Source organism: Dreissena polymorpha, chromosome 7 (assembly GCF_020536995.1).
Source record: "Dreissena polymorpha isolate Duluth1 chromosome 7, UMN_Dpol_1.0, whole genome shotgun sequence".
Lineage (NCBI taxonomy): Eukaryota > Metazoa > Mollusca > Bivalvia > Myida > Dreissenidae > Dreissena > Dreissena polymorpha.
The window spans coordinates 7,145,634-7,158,070 of NC_068361.1; positions in this window are offsets into that span (position 1 = coordinate 7,145,634).

Here is a 12,437-nt window from a genome sequence, read left to right on the forward strand (position 1 = left end):
ACCAGTATTCACGTAATTGGTTTTTAAGTATTTTTAATAAAACTTTAAATAAAAACACACATTTGTTAATAGTTCATTTGGCAAATAACTCGTGCCATCAAATAAATTGTTATAATTTAATGCCATTTAAATAAATTTATAACATCTAAAACTGCCCTTATTACGTTTTACAGTATATATCACGTGATTTGTGAATTTGGCAAAGATATGGATTTATACAATTAAAAGCAATTATAACTAATACATCATGAGATCAGTCAAATAGAAGAGTCTAAACATTTTCTAATTTTATGATGCTACATACCATTGTACCTTAATGAAATTACTAAAGCTCGCATTTTGACTTTCACAATAAATTTGAATGATATGAAGCAATCTTCGATGTATTTAACCTGTCTTGCTTCCCAAAAAGTACTAGTGTTCAAAACCATACTTACGTGTTGTTTCATCATATATCAAACTAAAACAAGTTTTCGTAGCCGTTTGTAATGGGAATTTATTGGAAATATGATGTTATTCTTACCTTGCTGTAATAAATGGAACAATGTTATTTCTATATTAGTCGCCGTTAATAACGTGATAACATCAGAAGAACATCTACATTACTTTTGATGAGTTTTTTTTAATAGTTAAACATACACATACACATCTAAGATAACTGGTTCAAGGCGACATTTTCGAGTGTTAGTACAAGGTACGATTACGAATTTATGATATTTTTTATTTTTTATCAGGGAATTAACATAACGCGAGTGAGTTTAGGAAATCAATTTAACGTTTTGGAGTTCTAATGGGTCTTTGACACGAATGTGTAAAAACACTCATTTACCCTCGAAAAAGTTCAATGCTGATGTATACACTCATAATATTACAATTGAAAGATCTAAGTTTGTGCAATAATCGTATGTTTTGCTTAAAAAAACACTAAAAAAGTATTTTTTCGGATAGTAAAGTTACTTACGTTTGTTTTCGTATACGCCGACTGGGACTCACTACTAAAATGTTCTTGTTGATTTCAATAAGCAATTGTATAATCTTATTTTCTTAATAAATAATTGCATTATGTCTATTAAAAAGAACAACGTGCAAGGTCTATGGGCCGAATATGAGGAGTTTTTTTTACAAAGACGGTGAACTCTTCTTTCACGATGGTTACACGTGTACATGCGTGGGACAAGAGAGTTACACATGTTACAGGAAAAGATCGGAAGATGCCTAGTAAGCAATAGCTATGTAATATTTCAGTCGACTAATATATGTTAAACTTTCTAAAGGCAGCACTTTAAATAAAATTTACACATTTGTTTATGGTTCATTTTGTACATAACACGTGCCTTCAAATAAAAATGTCATAATGTTATGCCATTTTCATTCATTTTTAACATCTAAAACTGCACTAATTACGTTTTACTTTAAATATCACGTGATTTGGAAATTCGGTCAATGCAAAGGTATGGATGAAGACTTAAAAAAACAACAATAATTACTTATACATCCAGAGATCAATTTAATAGAAGGGCCTTAAAATGCACTAAATGTATTATGTTACATACAATTGAACCTTACTACAATAACTGGAACTCGCCATTTGACTATCACAATACATTTCAACATTTTGTATCAGCCTATGATACATTTAACAGGCCTCGATTCCCATAAAGTACTAGTGTCCAAACCCAAAGTTTCGTGTTGGCCCATCATATATCAAACAAAACACGTTTTTTAAAAACGTTTTGTAATGGTAGTTTAAGAAAATTGAAATATTCTAACCTTACAGCACTAAATGAAACAATGTAAACTGCTATATTAAACGCCATTAATGAGCTTTTTAACATCTATTACACACCTACATTACTTTTGAATAAAAAAATCAATGTCACATTTCTACAATATTAAGACAATCATAAAGTAAAATAATTAACTGAGTTGACTGGTTTAAGACCGATATTTTCAAGTGCTAGTTACAAGTACGTCGTCAATTCAAGATCATAGCACCATATTTATTATTATTATATTGTTTCTTCTTAAGGACTTAAAATGATTTTACTATTAAAATAGTCGCGAGTGAGTTTAAGAAATAAAATTAACGATTTGGAGTTCTAATGCGTCTCCGAATATTAGTTATATATAAGAGTCTAAACATTTGATCAAATTCAAATGTCATCTGATCTACGATACTGGTCAAATAACACCTGCTGATGTATGCTTACTACAATGCCACATACTTATGGTCAGTTCTATATTACATAAACATGTGTATATGCATGTGCGAAACATTCATTTACCTTAGAAGATATCAAATGGTGATTTATACGCTCACAACATAACACTCGAAAGAACATATGTAATGCAGCAATATTATGTTTTTATTTTAATTAAACTTGAAAAGTAAATGCGAATATTACAGTTCCTTAATTTTGTGTTCGTATATGCCGACTGGGACACACTAATGAAATCTTCTTGTTTATTTCAATAAGCACAATTGTAATCTAATGTGCTTCATTAACTATTTTGAGTATGTATATTTCGAGTAGCAACCTATGACACATTTAACAGGCCTCGACCCCCTTAATCTACTCGTGTCCAAAAAAAATATGTGCAGGCTCAAAATATATCAAACCAAAATAAGTTTTCGAAGCGGTTTTTATGGAATTAATAGATACTGGGTTTTATTCGTACCTAACATAAATTTATGAAACTTAAATTATCATTTGCATTGCCGTTAATGAGCGTTATTACATCGATACCACACCTAGATTACTTTGGATTATTTTTTTCTTCACTTATTTTTCAATCTAAAATTTCGAAAATATTACGGCAATCAAAACGTTTTATAGCTAGCTTAATTAACATGTTTTAGGCGGGCATTTTCAAGTGTTAGTTTTAAGTACGGCGTAAAAGTTGGACCCTAAAACAATATGACTGTTAAGTTTATTGCTTTGTTTTGTTAAATTCTATCTCAAGATGGAGGGGTATATTATACTCTATTTGCATTGTTAATCAACTGTTCTAAACTGAACTGGAATAAAGTGTTCATACTGAAATCAAATTAAATGACATTTGAATATAAGAAAGAAATTTGAATATAGGTCCGTGAAAATAATAATGTTCTGTTGAATATGCATTTTTGACCCGTTGTTTGTGATCGATATGTGTTCTCGCATATAGGACGAGAACTGTTATTATGTGACGCTCCTTTACATTGGCTCACACAAATGTATTTTTTAAGGTATCTCAGGAATCAGGAATGAAGTGGGAAGAAATAGTCGCAAGGAAAACAAACGATCGACGATAACGAACATTTAGATATAAGATTGATGTGGAGACAAACAGCTAATAAAGTGTTTGTGTTTACCATATTATATAGATATTTTTATTGTTAATAATACTTTGCGGCAATAATGATGGTGTCGTTATTTTATATTTCAAGCTTGATCCGGTTCAAGTTTACATTTTCCGTATACTACGACGGTAACATATTTAAGTAACATTTATTATTTTTTTAATGAATACGCAATTGGTAAAATACTTTCAAATCAAAGCTGGTTTTGCTTAAGAGTAAGAAACTGCATAATAACGAGGTGACGCAGCAACACTATGTTTTCAGTCGGTGAAGGATTTTTTTATGGAGAACGCATAATATAATACCCTACCTACTTTTGCCTCAACGGCCGTGTTAATCATAATTGTGAATATGAATGGACACAAAAAAGAGCATATGTCGATGTTTATTTATAAAGTAACCATAGGCCTACTGTTCATTTAAAATCAGTTATGATTTTAATCGCTGTGAACAAAAAATTTACACGCTTTAAGTCGAAGTTTACGTAATTTGCACGCAATGAATTTTATGCCAGTAAATTTAGCCCCGTACCTTATGGGGGTCACCGATATCAAAATTAAATATTATATAGTATTTACCCGAAACGTTTCATCATTTCCAATTTAACTACGTATATATAACGAATCACACTTTGTTAAATGTTAGTTTTCGTCTATTTTCTTTAGTATGCCCAAAACAACATAGTTATTCCACAAAATAAGTTATTTAAAGTTATTTTAGTTATTTCAACCTATCCAGACACACTTATTTTAGCTGATTATATTTTGAAGTGATAATTCCATGGATCTTTTCTTCCAGTGTGCTTTGTTTTAATTAACAATGTACAGAACAGTCTCTTTGAGTAAGACTCAGCAGGAAAAGAACATATTAAGAGAGTTTATGCGGGCACAAAACCTTTAATTTAACATACACATTCAGAAACGAACAAACGATGACTTGAAATATGTCACAATAACCTTCACTTTCTTTTCAAGTCGTTTCAGATATAGACAAACGATTGTAAATTCAACACCTTCAAGATACAAGTCACTCCGTTAACTTCACAGCCTAGTTAGGTTTCTGTTATTGACATTTAAATTTAAAAAAAAACGGAATTTAATTAACTATGCATGTATATCTAAACAAATTGCAAATAAATTGAAAAGCCGTTATTGGAAGCCGTTTTGTTACAAATTAACAAAGTCAACTTTTGCAATAAATACAAAAACCCGCATCGTTACACAGCAGGGCTGAGTAAGATTAAGCCCGACTATCTCTATGTCGCATTTTTAAAATTTGGTTTGTATTTTTGAACGCAGGTGGATAAAATAGCCCGTGCATGACTTCGTTATCGCAATTGACAGTGCTGGCAAGTTTGAATTTGAATTTTGAAATACCGAAAAGTGTAGAGAAACGCTTTCGGGCAACTTTTTGTCTCCGGACAGACGAACACACATACCTCTGATAAAGAGACATATTTATTGATAAGCGGAAATACATTCATAGTGATTCCAGTATGCTCCTTTTAACTCGTTACGGGAGTGTACTAATCTAATAGTGTGTATGTATTTGAACGTCATACACCAATAGAAAGTTTAAGTTGAAAAATGGTCTTTAATATATTTTTAAAAGAAGAATACAATATAAAGAAGTGAAATTCCAGCTGCTGGGGCAGTATTTCATTCTAATTATATACAATTAGAGTGTCCTTTGTCTAAGGCAAGTGACCAGTTGCCAAGACAGTACAAATCAACAAAATACAAAACAATATATATGAATAAAGCCGGGGTCATCGCCTTGGCACGGTCAATGCACAGCATCGGGGGTTTAAACCGGTTTTAGAGCGCTCAACCTCACACTTGGCCCAGCAATATTCATGATACATATAAGTGTAAATAAAATTTAATTTCATAGCATTGCAGCTCAAATTAAACAATAATGAAAGGGAAATAAAACGCATTCAATTAAATTACCATTTAATAACTCAATGGTAGGAAAGAGAAAGAGTTAAAAAAAATAAGGGAACGATGAAATGATACTACGAACAAGTGTAAACTAAATTCTTTCGTTTCAGACATAGATTTAAGAATAAAGCATCATAACGTTTATATTTCAGATCATCATCGCGCAAATACATCAAGAAGCAGCAATAACCTATGCATGTAGATTAAAACAGTGAAAGTGTGTCGTATGAAGAAATATAGAAACGTTGACGTAACAAAAATCAATGTAACCGAGAACAGTGAAAGTGTATCAAAGGACGCCATTGAGAAGCGATGACACGATGACGTGAACAAAATCCAGTGGTAGTACCGTAAAATAAAAAATAAATCTATTAAAGGGGCAGTACTGTTAAATTGAATTACCAATACAACCAGTTTATATGATTAAATATTTAAGAATCAAACACATAAACTGTTCATTCCATTAATTATTCCAAATTTTAAGAGAAGAAAGATATAGTGAATTGAAAACCAACAAGCATGTGTTTTTAAGTACGTTAATTTAATATACCTTTGACAAAAATGAGGTAATTAAATTGAAACGTGTAATATAAACATTTTTGTTAAGATATTTTAATCTGCGAACACGCTTCATAAAATGATGGGTGGTAAATTCCATTAGTAAAATGCCATTTTAAAGAAACATTCTATTTTGATATTAAATCACCATACTTTGAAATTAACCGATGTACGTCTTATGTTATGATACGGATTGACACGATCTATTTCAGACTAGTTCGTTCGGATAGATCTAAATTAAGTATGTCATCAATATACTTACTAGTTAGCATAATACGTTGAATCAAATCTAGTTGTTTAGTGTTCGATAATTTTAAAATCGCTTTCATTACAATATAAAAACAGATCAGCTATAAGTGGCGCACATTAAGTACCCATATGAACGCCGATAATTTGTTTATAGATTTACCATTAAATTCAACGAATGAATTATCTACTAGAAGAAAAGTTAGTGCTGCACAAAAGTCAAGACAAGTCCAAATGTTGTATTTATCTTAAATCTGTTAAGTAAAAAAGCTGTTATGTGTTTAAAGCAAGATACGATCACTTTTCTTTAGCAAATGATTTTTTCAATCAAAAAAGCAAGTTTGGATTTAATTAAAGTGTTAGGAAGCCTTGTATATAGTTTAGAAAAATCATAAGTGCTTACTTGTGACACCTTATCTTTTTTCTTTTCAATTTTATCAATAACTTGTAATGAGTTCTTATTGACCAAAATAGGTTTAAATTACTATTTTCATAACCTTCATTACAATATTTAGCTTTATGAAATCTAATAGCACTCAATGCATAAGTTAGATACACTGATAATTGCTTGGTGGTACAAGACACTGAATTAGCGATAAGACGACTTGTATAAGGCGTTTTATGTAAGCTAGGTATGCAAAATAGGTTTACATTAAAGTGATGGCAATTTCTTGTCAGTAATATTAACTATTACATTTAATTGTTTGCATTCGGCAATATGGTCGTCAATATTTTCATAAGGTTGCTTATTGTAATCACAATATTACGTAGTTTGTGAAAGGTATTGTAAAATAGTTTGAACATAAAACACTCGTCATATTATTATAACATTATCAGCAGCCTTATCTGCAGGTACTATGACGAATTTAGATTGTAAGTCGTCAAGCAATTTACAGAGACTTTGTTTAATAAATTTAAGTTAATGTGGTAAGGCCAACGGAATTGTATTATAATCATGTATCTTATTCATAGCCATACGTAATACTTTGGTTTTCCATTCATTAAGTGTAATAATTTGTGCATTTACCATCCTGTACCATTAAGTACACTATTCCTGTAAGGATGTTTCGATTTTCTCAATGCAGCCTTCTTAATCAACATGAATAGGCAGTCTATACTTATGGCCTCTGTGTAGTAAATGTCTTGGGTTTTTATTTTGAATGTAATTAAAGTCCCCAGTAATACAATTTCCAACTGGGCCATCTACTTATTTTAACTAGAATAGTCACATGATGTAGGACAATTTCTTATTACATTAATATCTGTAGAAATAAAATTATAGTTTAACACGATACTTCTAACAGGTTTACTATATTTGTACCAGATAAGTGGTTATTAATTATTGCGGAAATAAGACGGTTTCAACCGACGCACATTTGTATCATTGAATATTTTTGAAAGGTCAATTAAACCAAGCCTTTTGTTACAAAACTCAATTTTGATACGGTTTCTAGTTTTGTTATGTGCACTTTCAATGAAAGGTTCAAGATAATAGTCAGCGAAAGACTTAATAATACAAGCACATTCATACAGTGTGTCAGATTGAAGTAAAATAAGTTAACATTCCTTATCTATATGCAGCAAAGAAGAAACAGAAAGGGAGCAAAGTGCACTTTATGCCGTGTGAACGTTTATTTCTTAGACGTTTACTGAAAAAATAAAATGAATTGATCAATTTATTTTTAGAAATAGTTCCAACATTTAATATATTATCATTTGATCCAAGTGGGTAAGGGTAAGCTGTTTGTAAACGTTTAATCCATTCAAATTCCGACACGCACCTTGCTTTTAATTGGTACTGATTTGAAGTACTACTTTCAAAAATAAGTTGCTCCACAGGTAAAATAGAAAGATTTGTTATGCTATGACCCTTTTTATTAAAGTAATGGTAAATAAAGTTATATTGTTTTGTAAATTTTAATTGTATAAAAATGTTTTCTAAAACGTTTAAAGTGGTCTACCAGTCTGCCTAACGTAATGCGCACCATAACAGGGTACATTTCAAGTAATGGCATACCCTACATGCATATAATTTCATGAGACATCGGATTTAATGTTAACTGAAAATTTGCGGTTATCAACAGATGCAAGAATAAATTAGGACCTATTTTAAAACTTGCGAAATAAATAATTCCTGAAGTTGCATTTTTTAGTGTAGGATATCGATTACACGGAACTTGATAACGATGCGCATTAGAACCTTGTTATTTAGTATCTCCTATGCCAGATGCTCGAAGTAAACTAATTTTGACTGTAGGTTTAGAAAAAGCAATTGTCTATAATTACACTTCAAATGAATACTACGTGCAATCGGAATTCTCAATGGGGAGAGAACAACTTAAGTTTTTTATTATATCAATGTGTCCTTAGTTTTATAATTTGGCGAAACCACCAATCTTGTAGTTACATGAATACACATAGCCAATTCAACATAAGAGAGTCAAAGGCAGCTTGTCAGATACTGGTCTGTAAAAATTTAGTATAACCTGCAGAACTCTCAATTGATGAACATACACGTTTACTTTATAATTTCAGAGATTGTATAAGAATCCCGTAACAATACCGCTACCAGCCTCCGAAGGCTGAAAATATAACAACATCAAGTCGCAAAGTACAACTTTAAAACCTCAAAGCTATAATAGTGTACGATAAACAAATGGAAGAACGCTTGCGTACAAATTAAATTTTACGGACAAACAGACAGAGAGACGGACGGTCGTGCAGACAGATAAACTTGTATCAGAATTTCAGAATACCCATTTACTCGTGTCACCATAAGTGCATCATTCTGTGAGAAGGCATACATGAAAAGAACATTATTTTCCCTGTTTTTTAGTTCTGAGTTTTAGTGTATAATAATACAAAGAGTATTTTATACAACTAAAATCTTATTTATTAGAAAGAACCTGTCCTTTTTCAGATATCATATCCGTTTTTATTATTATTCCTCATGTTAACAGTTCTGAAAATTTCGATTTCGATAGCTCAACATCATAGTGAATTATCACGTAAACAAATAAATAGCAAATGTATCCAGTTTTTACTACTTGAGTGGATTTGTTTCATAATTATTTTTTAGAGATATTGTGTGGGCAAATTGTTGTTACATAATATAAAAACACACAGAAAAGGTAGTATGACATTCATTTTGTAATCATTTTATTACAGGTTCAGTTCAAGTTGAGACCCTAGGTGGCAATTACACCAGTGAAGCACTTCAATGACTCATCCGAAGAGGCCAAAGCAAGTTCCCCACCGTCAAAGTATATGTTTATTAATTGCGATCTACTGCTACTGAATTGACGGTGGGGTAGCATCATAATGTGGTACTTCAAGAAAAGCAGAAGCCGATCACGTTTGTAGAAAAAAAGTAAAATTGATGAGAGTTTCGGCCTTCAACGCCTCTTGCCCCGCAGACATGAAATCCTGGAAGGGTTTCTATCATCAATTTTTCAAGTGAAGTTAAAAAGTGGTACATCATTTTTAGTGATTTTGATAATCTTGTGATTTTCACTTTCTTCTGGTATATGCCATATCCATTGTTTGTGAAGGTTAAAGGTCATTCACTGTTTCTTGAAAATAGATCAAAACTAAAGATCTAGAGCTTGTACATTACTATTAAACTTACTTTGTTACTTATACCACTGTGAAGGCCTTTGTTACTTAAAAGAGGAAAATACTTTCAACTCACTTATTATAATTGTAAAGGCTGTTTTGCCTTGACCTCGATGTGTCTGTAGCTTGTATGAAACCCTTAATGTGCATTGCATAGTTATGTAAATGCTTACATTTATTTATAAACTAGTTTTTGATTTAATTTTCATAAAACCATTATGTATCTATTATCTGTTAGTAGTATGTTACAATGAACGTAAAGAGAATTTGTAAGGAAGAATAACAAATTTTATTCTTCCTTACATATTCTCTTTACGTTCATTGTAACATACTACTAACAGGAAATGTACATTAAACTATCAAAGCAAAAACGTGCACATTTAATCTTGTGTAGTATTTTTGGCAGAGTATTAAAAAGTGGTATAAAGCATGTTAGTGATTCACTAGCATTTGCTCCAAACATATAACGTTATTCATGAATTGGAAACGTTTTAGGACATGCGGCGGTTGCAGCAAGGGTATGGGATTCACCAGAAAATGGCTCAGCTGCAACAGAACGTCTGGGCCATGGGCGAGGATGTTCCAGAATCTGCTGTTAAAATTACGGAAAAGTTTTTTCCGGCCGTTAGTGAAATTGTCTGACGATGAAATAAAAAAAACGTCTGGAAATCCTGAAAGATCTGGCAGAATACAATAAGAAAGTGTTGGGATACGTTCTTGTTAAAATATAAATCTACAACATCTTAAATCATCTTCATACAATCATGACCTATCTAATTTATAAACACCAGCACAGGCACGAGGTCACTGACATTGTTTCATAGATTTATATAATTTCTATTTTCAGTTCGTCTATTTTATAAAAAAAGATCTATTGGTTCTATATATCACGACACATGGCCAAATAAAACGAAGTGATTTAATTGTATGTAAAAAATTGATACAGGCATTCGTTCGATGTTAGTCCAAATAAACTATTTACGATGTCTGTAATATTATAGTCGCAAATTCAAACATAAATACAACATATACTCACTTGAGACCATCTTGATTTAAAAAAAATGTTTTAACACAGTTTTAGGACGGAATTTTCTCCGGCATCTTTGAAAAAGCGGAAATTCGAGGATACCTGTGAGATAAAGGAAAGAAATGGTACGTTATATCTATTTAGTTTTAACCATCAATGTATTAAGTGATTCAACTGAGTTGGTAATTTAACACATGCAATTAATAACAAGTAGGTTTTTATGTTATCACTAGTTAATTCCATGTAGCTGACAAATATAAATGATTTAATAATGTTTTGCATAATGGGCTGAATATAACAAGCTATGTTATATAAACAAGATGGATTAATTATTTATATTTAATGTCTGACTGGATTAATATATTAGAAGAATGAGTCTCAACTCAGTGTTTTTGAACGCTTGGGGCATGGCCATCATTCTTGTAATAAAAAGAGTTTGCCAACCAAAATAAACGATTTTAGCCTATATTAAGCAACAACTATGGATAAATTGTCATAGATAAGCAGAGTAATATGTATTCAGCAAATGACGAGATGAGACTTTAAAAGTTTAAATGCAGTGAAACATATATAACGTATGGTTTTCTTTTTTTGTAGTAAAGTACAACCAAATGGCTGACAATTTGAGGGCATCTCGAGACAGGTGTTCTAAAATGGAAAAAGACAATTCCAAATTTAACAATCAACTCGCCTTACGTAAGTGACAAATGTATCTTGTTAGAAAATAAAAAATTGGCTTGTCCTTCTATCCCCTGTATCTATGTTAATAGACTTTATAACGGTGTTTTAATACAATATAACTTTTAGAGTTCTGAAACTGTATAATCATTGTTATCAACTTATTATTAGCTTGTTCTATCTTTGCTTATAAGAGTTATGGACCTCTTTTTATCAAAAAAACGTTGTTTGATTGAATTTTCTAAAGTTGTATCACATGATGTACTATTTTTTATGTTTCATGGCTGCGTATTGGATCCGCTATCCTAAAATGTGTATGCCGGCACTGTACTTAATGAGCCAGCAAGATATCTTTTTTACTTATGCTGACCGTTACATTAAAGTATTAATGCTTGAGAAATGAAACTCTGTGAAATTTAAATTTATAGTCCAGTGATCTTCCAGCAGAGGTAGCCAGTTTTAATAAAGGGTCAACATTGAAATGCATTGTTGCTAGAGTGATGAAACTTTATCAAATAGGAACCTGTGCATTGTTGCATTTTAAAGTACAGCCCCTGTTGAAAAGATTAAATATTAATCATGTGTATAATGATGTTAATAACCATGAGAATAAGTGATGTGTTCTTTGATATTACAGTTGATTTTACACATGTCATGTTTACCGTAATAAATAAGCCATGAGTCATTCATAAGCATATTAACTTTAAAACTGTTGTGCATATTAACTCTTGTGCACTTATAAGTATTTATCCTGCCTTAATACACATGTAAACACATATAAATGCAGTAAATAAAAATAGTTCTTGTCTTGCCATGCTTACCTCACAGATTCTTCACAGGTCAATGTCCACAAGAAAACTGTAAACACAACAGAGATCACCGATATGGAACCAATAAAAGCCTTCTAACGATTTAATGATGGCAGAGAAGAATGGCTTCCGTTGAAACTAATTGTAAGATATGCGCATGGCATATTTTTCAAATAAACTTCTTTTTTTAATAAAAATTTTAACTAACAAACAAACAA